Consider the following 9,331-nt stretch of genomic DNA (forward strand, 5'->3'; position numbering starts at 1 on the left):
AAGCCAAATCTGGAAGAAATGATGGCAAAGCTAATGGAATCTCAAACACAATTTATTACATCTCAAACCCAAACAAATGAGAGGTTTGATCAGTCATTAAGACCTCAACAAGCTTCCATTTTAAATCTAGAAAAACACGTAGGTACTCTTGCTAGTATGATGAGTGAGAGGGAACAAGGAAAGCTACCAAGTAATACTGAAGTAAATCCTCGAAATGAGAATGTTAATATGGTGTCAACAAATTCTGAAAAACCATCATCAGAAGATGGGAAGGTTTTAGATATGGGTAACAATGAAGAAGTTACAACACCACCACCACCCGAGTATGTAAAGCCAGTGGTGGCACCATACAGACCACCCATCCCGTTTCCAAGAAAAGGAGTTGAGTATGAGCAAGTAATAGGTAATAAAGTTTGTGATACCTCTGGAAAGAAGAAGAAGAATAAGAAAGTACAAGAAACAAAAACCGTAAAAATAAACCCGGTGAAGACAGTTCCACCAAAAGTTCCGCCCAGGATGGGTGATCCGGGTGAATTTATTGTTCCTTGTCTACTTAGTGATTGTGTCATGTATGATGCACTAGCAGATTTAGGTGTGAGTGTGAGTCTTATGCCTCTTTCATTATATAAGAGATTAGGAGTAGGTGAGTTAAGTCCAACGGAAATAAGTGTTCGACTCTTTGATCAAACCATTAGGCACCCAGTTGGAATTGCTGACAACCTACCCGTTCAAGTGGGTAATTTAACCTTTTTAGTCGAATTTATTGTCATTGACATTGAAGAGGACCCAAACATTTCTCTAATTTTAGGTCGACCATTCTTAGCGTCCACCGGGGCATTATTTGATGTAAGAGAGGGTTAAATGACATTTAGTAATGATAAAAAATCGATCACCTTTGTGAGTCGAAAGTCTAAATCTCCACCAACCAAAACCGTTGAACCGATAAAACGATCGATGAGAAGCATATTGTTTTACCAACTTCAACGGTAGTGCTTAACAATAATAAAACGCCTAAGTATGGGGAAGATGAAGTAACACCTAATGATGACTTGATAACAAAGAACCCCGTTGTTGATGCGAAATTAAATGACTCCGTTATTAATAGTTCAATGAAGAAACTTATTAAACGGATTCGCGATGCTAGAACCAAGGGGAACTTTAAGTTATGTAACCGGTTAGTATCCAATCTATCGCCTAAAGAAAAGGCAAAACTAGTTAAATTTGTGGAAATTACACAGGAATCCGACCAATGGCTAAAAGCAAAAGTCACAGAAATGCAAGTTGATTATGGTCCAAGAGAAATTGACAATGAAGTTAATCACAAATTCGACACCACAGCTACCTAAGTGTGGGGAGATTCAAATGTTCTAAAAAGAAAACATTGTCTAGAGTTAGTTGTTCTGTTCTCGTGTAGTTCCGAGAATGGAATCCGATTGGTCTTTTCCACTAGCAGACACTAAAGAACTAGTTTTCTCCCTCCATTCTGAATTTTTGTTTTATAGGTTTTGTATGAAATTAATATGCTTTTTAAATTTAAGTTGTGTGAATTTAAAAACAAAATTTACTTTATTTCATTAAGTTTAAAAAATGATTTCTAAAATTCATCGTAAGTTGAAGACTAGGTCATAGAACCGAAATTGCTTTACCTGAGGGCGGGGTGACAAATTTTGTTATCATTATTTTTAATATTATTGATCTAAAGTATACCAAAAAAATTAAAAAACCAAAAATCTTTACTTTTAAAACAATCGCTTTAAAAACGACAAATTTTAAATTTTGTCGAGGGACGGACTAGGTAAACATACCGAAACTACCTAAAGTAAAAGGAAACAAAATTTTAAAAAATTATTCATTTATATTGTTTTAATAAATAAAGGTTTTATAAAAGTATATATATATATATATATATATATATTTATATTATATATATATATATATATATATATATATATATATATATATATATATATATATATATTATATATGTTTGTAGTTTATCTTATATACAAAACAGGGTAAAACAGCGCACTTTCAAAGACTGAAATTAAGTTCAGCAAAAGCTACTAATTTTAACGACAAGACGCAAAATATCAAATGTGATATAAAATAATATGTTTACAAACTCGGTATTTTAATCACTTTTCTACACTAATCGTCCTCATGAATTTATAATTATAGTCTGATTTCATGCAAATGAGGGAATTGCATGATCTCAAGTGTGGGGAAGGGTTATAAATTCTCTCGGGTTTACACTTAGTTTAATTGCCAAATTTTGTGAAAATTTGAAAAATTTTCAATTAAATGAATTCAAAATCATGTTTATACATATTTATGAACGATAAAACTAGGTGATAATACCGAAATTATTGTTACCTAGGAGAGAACATAAATGAAGAAACAACCCAAAACGTTAGAATTCATTTAAAATGGAATAGAGGAGAATAAAAAGGCAAAGAAAAAAATAAATAAAAGCTAAGTATGGGAAGAATTTACCAAGTTATTTAAAACACATATCACATATGTTTGTACAAGATTATTACAGGTACTTTTGTTTTGGACGATACTAATCAGTTTTACCCTAATTACTTTAATATATTTGTAAGAAAGATGGATCTATACGTTGAATCAATTCCATCATTAAAAGGAAGTAAAGTCTTCCGAAAAAGACATGCGCTTCTTGATTTAGGTCAGGAAGTTGTCGTCCAGACCAGCTGTAGGTTGACGAAAAATCTAGAAAAGTCATCTCTAAAATCAGCAGGAAATCCACGGACCTCAGCATCAAACAGGGTCGCCAAGTGGTCAGACTTATCCTAACCATGAGAATCTGTCTCGTAAAATGGGGAGGGCGCCGTGCAAATTAGCTTGATAAGACTAATGAATCAGACCCCCAGAAAGGATAATCTCCTTAAAGATTAAAAATCAGCTTTTAAGCCTGATATTACTCAATCCTTGAGATTGACCTTAAAGATTGAGAATTACAAACTCATGGAATTCAATGATATCTAAACTCGAGCTTGAACGAGAAAATATTTTGATCAAATTAAAAACCGATTTGTTTTCTGAAAACCTATTTTCAATGCGTTCATTACCATTGAACGTAAAATCCTAGAAATTCACCTGGAATTCATTAGGTCACGTGAACCAAATCGGGTGTCAACCGTAAGAACGGTGGTTGTATAGCATGGTTAAAGATAGGACCTTGTGCCAGACCGAAAAACAATAGGGTGATCTTTACTATTACTCCTACAAAGGATAGTAATTGCATCCGATACATTTTTGACCATAATCATCTGCATGTCACGGGACATTGCCTTAACAGTTGCTTGTTCAACGCTTTCCTTTACAACCGGACAGTAGTTTACCGAAAGGTATTATACGGAACAAGTATATTGGACGTGTTGCTTTCCTAATACAAGGTTAGCAAGTGGGTAACACAAAACCATAAGTTTTGAGCTAAAATTTTCAAATCTGAATCCCACCAAAACCACATAAACATTTTGCAAACACCGGTGAAGGGTTATTCCGAAAAACTTATCTAGAGTAAAAGCTAGAATGAATTTTCAAAAGATCAAATGTTTTCATAAAGATCGAATTTTCATAAAGGATCTAAATTTTTAATAGTCATGTGAGACTGTAAACCACATCGTTACTATCATTGTTTATATCGCCGTATAGAAATCACTGATGTACAAAGTGTGAAGAATAAAGAAGTGATTCTAGTAAAGTTTTATTCAAGTTCTATATTGCTTGAGGACAAGCAACGCTCAAGTGTGGGAATATTTGATAATGCTAAAAACGAACATATATTTCATAGCATTATCCATCAAGAGAGATAAGCTTTTGGTTGCAATTGTTCTATTTACAAGTGATATTCATTTAAATAATAAAAGGTGAAGACAAAAGACAGATTCGATGATTTAAAGACACAAACGACCAAAAAGCTAAAAAGTACAAAGTACAATCCAAGTGGTTAAATTTATTGATGAGAAACGTCTCAAAATTACAAAAATACAAGTCGTAAAGCACAAAGTACAAGATATTAAATAGTACGTAAGGACGTTGGAAAATCTGGAACTGAGACATGAACCAACTATCAACGCGCGACGCAACGGACCTAAAATTACGAGTCAACTATGCACAAGAATATAATATAATATATATATAATTATATAAAATTATATATATTATATTATATATTATTAATAAAACGTCGGCAAATAAGAAAACAAAAGTATATGAGCTGTCCCAGGTGGTCATGTGATCGCATGGCCAGAAGGCACAAAACTCATGCACTCGCATGAGTTACTGTAGCAGGCCAAGTATTATAAAAAGGCAGTTTGCTCGACGTTTTAATTACAATAGAATTCAATCTCTTACTCTCTTCAATATATATATATATATATATATATATATATATATATATATATATATATATATATATATATATATATATATATATATATATTTATATTTATAATTTTAATTTTAATTTAAAGATTAATAATAATAATAATAATAAGGTTATGGTAGCGAATGTTTTAAGGTTGTAAGTCGAAATTCTGTCCGTATAACGCTACGCTATTAATACTCATTGTAAGTTATGTTCAACCTTTTTAAATTAATGTCTCGTAGCTAAATTATTATTATGCTTATTTAAATCGAAGTAATCGTGATGTTGGATTAAATATTAAAGACGGGGTTATTGGGCTTTGTACCATAATTGGGGTTTGGACAAAAGACCAACACTTGTGGAAATTGGACTATGGACTATTAATGGGCTTTATATTTATTTAACTGAATGATAGTTCATTAATTTAATATAGAGATTTACAATTTGACGTATCTATAAATAACCATATACACTCGATCGGACACGATGGGAGGGATATTTATAAATACTAATAATTGTTCATTTAACCGGACACGGGAATGGATTAATAGTCAATGGACTCATTAAAACAGGGGTGAATTATGTACAAGGACACTTGGCGTAATTGATAATAAAGTATTAAAACCTTGGATTGCACACAGTCGATAACCTGGTGTAATCATTAACAATGTATTAAAACCTTATTACAGTTTAAGTCCCCAATTAGTTGGAATATTTGACTTCGGATATAAGGATAATTTGACGAGGACACTCGCACTTTATATTTATGACTGATGGACTGTTATGGACAAAAACCAGATGGACATATTGAATAACCGAGGACAAAGGACAATTAACCCATGGTAATAAATTAAAATCAACACGTCAAACATCATGATTACGGAAGTCTAAATAAGCATAATTCCTTTATTTTATATCTTATCGCATTTTTTTTAATTACCGTACTTTTAATTATCGCAATTTTAATTTGTGACGACCCGGGAATTTCTGACCAAATTTAAACTTAATCTTTATATGTTTCCGACACGATAAGCAAAGTCTGTAATGTTGAGTCTCGAAAACCTTGAAACTATGTTCATATATTCAATTACCCTTCGACTAGTTCCGACGATTCACGAACAAATACTTGTAAATAAGATAACTATAAATTTTAAATATATATATATATATATATATAGACATTATAATTTGAAAAATAAAATAAAATAAGATATTATAATTATTAAAAATATATCTATATATCTAATTAAGGTATATTAAAAATGTATATGTAATTTCGAATTTATTTAGTAAACAACGAGGAACGATATAATATATGTAATTAAAACTGTAGGTAGAATAAACCAAATATCCGACTGCTACTGTACCTAATTGATTAATTCGTTAGAATTTACTGTGCTTGATTTGTGATTATTCTCTTCACTGATATATATTATATATATATAATATACATTTACTAACATGCATATCGAAATCATGGCTTCTAATGTGTCTAATTATATCTTTAAAGTTACTATGTTTGATTGGTGATATTGTCTTCAACTGAGGCATGAATATATATAAAATACATATAGATATGCAACTATGAGGTTAATTATCACCCCACTTGCATTTCTATTTCTTTCTTTCCTTTTCTGTCGACATCTAGACAACCAATCATCCACACCATCACCTTTAATTCTTTCTTATGGATTATGCCATCTCTCCCATTATTTTGGTTTCTATCATCAATCTCTTTAAACACACAAATATCCTCTCCTTGTTTGATCATCAACCACAATATCAAACCATCATCACCACGATTCTTCACTTCTTGTTCGAGCAATACCAAGCCATAACCATCGTCTTCCACCACAGCCACTTTGATAAACCGCCACCCATTTGATCATCAGTCTATGTAATCAAAATAAACAACAGCTGCTACTATATCTTTTCTTTCTGTTTAAACCATCACTTCCATCAAAACCAAACACCATCGAACACCCTCATGATCACTGGACTGCTGTTATGAACCTGTTACAACTACTACTCGAACAACCATTAAACTACCATAGTACACCACCTTAACCGAATCTTGCAACCACCTTATACAACTGCACCATTTAACTGCTGCTATATCGTTAATTCTACTGCTATTATGCATCTATTTTTTTGTCTCAGCTGCAAAACTATCAAACATAATAACAGCCTCATCATGAACTCATGTAGCTAACTTGTTTCTGTTTCTTTTCGATTGATAACCTAAACCCACCACCTTTATTTACTATGATTTTGTTTCGAATTCACCACCAACCCATCGTAACATATTAATTCCTTCTTTCTTTCCTGTCGTGAATCAACCCAACCACGCCACCACTCGTTTATTTGTTTCAGTTTTCGACAACCACCACGACACCATAACAATTGAGACGCTTCTATATTTTTGTGTCTTCGTTCGAACCACACAACAACCCATCAACCATCCTCACCATCTTCAACCTGAATACCACCCACAACCTTAAAAAAACCCTCCACTTACTATGCTGCTATGTTACTGCTGTAAACAGCTGGGGAATCACCACCCATTTAACTATATCGGACACCATTATAATCCACCATCAAACCACCACTTGCTACTGTTACTACACGATGTATCATCCTGGCTACTGCTCATGTTCATCTGTTGAATCGAGTAATCAGGAAACAAAGATGATGAAGATGATGCACGAAGATGGATGCCTGCTGTCACTATATTATTTTTCTCTCGATTGTTCGATGGTACCTACTGCAACTGCTACTTCGTTTGCTGTTACAATGAAGGTCTATGATTCAATATGATGATACGAGTTAGATGAAAACGACCGGTCATTATATTTCTCCTAAACCCCACATAAAAGTTTAATTTTACAGCTGTAGGCTACTATAACATATATATATATATATATATATATATATATATAAAAAGAAAAAGAAGATGACTACTGGATCTTGTTTCGTTTATTACTGGGCCACCGTATTTCTTTTGTTTAGTTGGGCTGTGGACAGAATTCTTGTTGGGCCAGATGATTATTCTTGGGCTTAGATTAATTGATAGGCCCTTTATGTTTAGTTGGTGTTATGAGTGCTTGTTGAAACCAGGAAAGAAACGTAAAAAAAAAAAAGCGCGATGATAATACATGGGGTATCATCGATGATGTTATGCTTGTAATCATAATAATAATAAGGATGCGAGTACATGGTGATGAAGTAGGGAAATCCAATTGATGATGATTTAGATTATGATATAGCTGAGATAATGACAATCGATAAATATAGTGATCGTAATGATGTTAAGTTAGGATGATGATGATAAAAGATAATAAAAAGAATATATGATGATAATAATAATACACACGATGAAGATGATTATGCTTATTATGAGTGAGTGATGGCATATATATGAATTGATGATGATGAGAGGCTTAGGTTATGACGATAGGGATAATATGATATCATTTTGTTTTCGAGATTAGTTTAATTGGTTGGATTTTAGTCTAAGGGAAAAGCAAACAGTTTGTACGTATTAAATGCTTAAACGGGCAAAGTATTACTAGTTACTAGCAATGATTAGTAGCATGTTCGTTGGGCAAGTGGTCGTAGGTTCGAGCCCGGTTCGAGGCATCTCTTTTTAGAAAAACTTGGAAGGTTCGTGAATCCGAGTCCAACCCTGCATTGTTCAATATAGTCATATGTATTTTTACTATAAAATACATTAGGTGAGTTTCATTTGCCTTTTTACCCTTTATATTTTTGGGCTGAGAATACATGCGCAACTTTTATAACTGTTTTACAAAATAGACACAAGTAATCGAAATTACGTTCTATGATTGAATGATCGAAACGGAATATGCCCCTTTTTATTAAGTCTGGTAATCTAAGAATTAGGGAACAGACACCCTAATTGACGCGAACTCTAAAGATAGATCTATCGGGCCCAACAAGCCCCATCCAAAGTACCGGATGCTTTAGTACTTCGAAATTTATATCATGTCCGAAGGAGGATCCCGGAATGATGGGGATATTCTTATATGCATATTGTGAATGTCGGTTACCAGGTGTTCAATTCATATGAATGATATTTTTGTCTCTATGCATGGGACGTGTGTTTATGAGAAATGGAAATATGAAATCTTGTGGTCTATTAAAATGATGGAAATGATTATTTATGTTAAACTAATGAACTCACCAACCTTTTGGTTGACACTTTAAAGCATGTTTATTCTCAGGTACGAAAGAAATCTTCCGCTGTGCATTTGCTCATATTAGAGATATTACTTGGAGTCATTCATGACATATTTCAAAAGATGTTGCATTCGAGTCGTTGAGTTCATCAAGATTATTATTAAGTCAATTATATTTGGATATATTATGAAATGCTTTACATGCCTGTCAACTGTCGATGTAACGAAAGTTTGTCTTTTAAAAACGAATGCAATGTTTGTAAAATTTATCATATAGAGGTCAATTACCTCGCGATGTAATCAACTGTTGTGAATCGTTTGTAATCGATATGGACTTCGTCCGGATGGATTAGGACGGGTCTTTATAGTTGGTATTAGAGCGGTGGTCTTAGCGAACCAGGTATTGCATTAGCGTGCCTAACTGATAGTCGTTAGGATGCATTAGTGAGTCTGGACTTCGACCGTGTCTGTATGTCAAAAGTTTTGCTTATCATTTTTATCGGAAAAGTTCTGCTTATCATCCTTAGGAAATTATCTACTCATTATTCTTAGTTTAGACACATTTTACTGCATTGACTGCATGAATAGTGTATAGACAAAATTCATATCTTAGCGTATCTGACAATTCATATCTTAGTGTATCTGTTACTGTAGAACTTTCCTGATATCTCTCGTAAATTTCTCCTTAATTTAAGGGATCTTGGTACTATATATATCTATGCAAATTATGCATTGAGAATAC

Source organism: Rutidosis leptorrhynchoides, chromosome 2 (assembly GCF_046630445.1).
Source record: "Rutidosis leptorrhynchoides isolate AG116_Rl617_1_P2 chromosome 2, CSIRO_AGI_Rlap_v1, whole genome shotgun sequence".
NCBI classification, from domain to species: domain Eukaryota; kingdom Viridiplantae; phylum Streptophyta; class Magnoliopsida; order Asterales; family Asteraceae; genus Rutidosis; species Rutidosis leptorrhynchoides.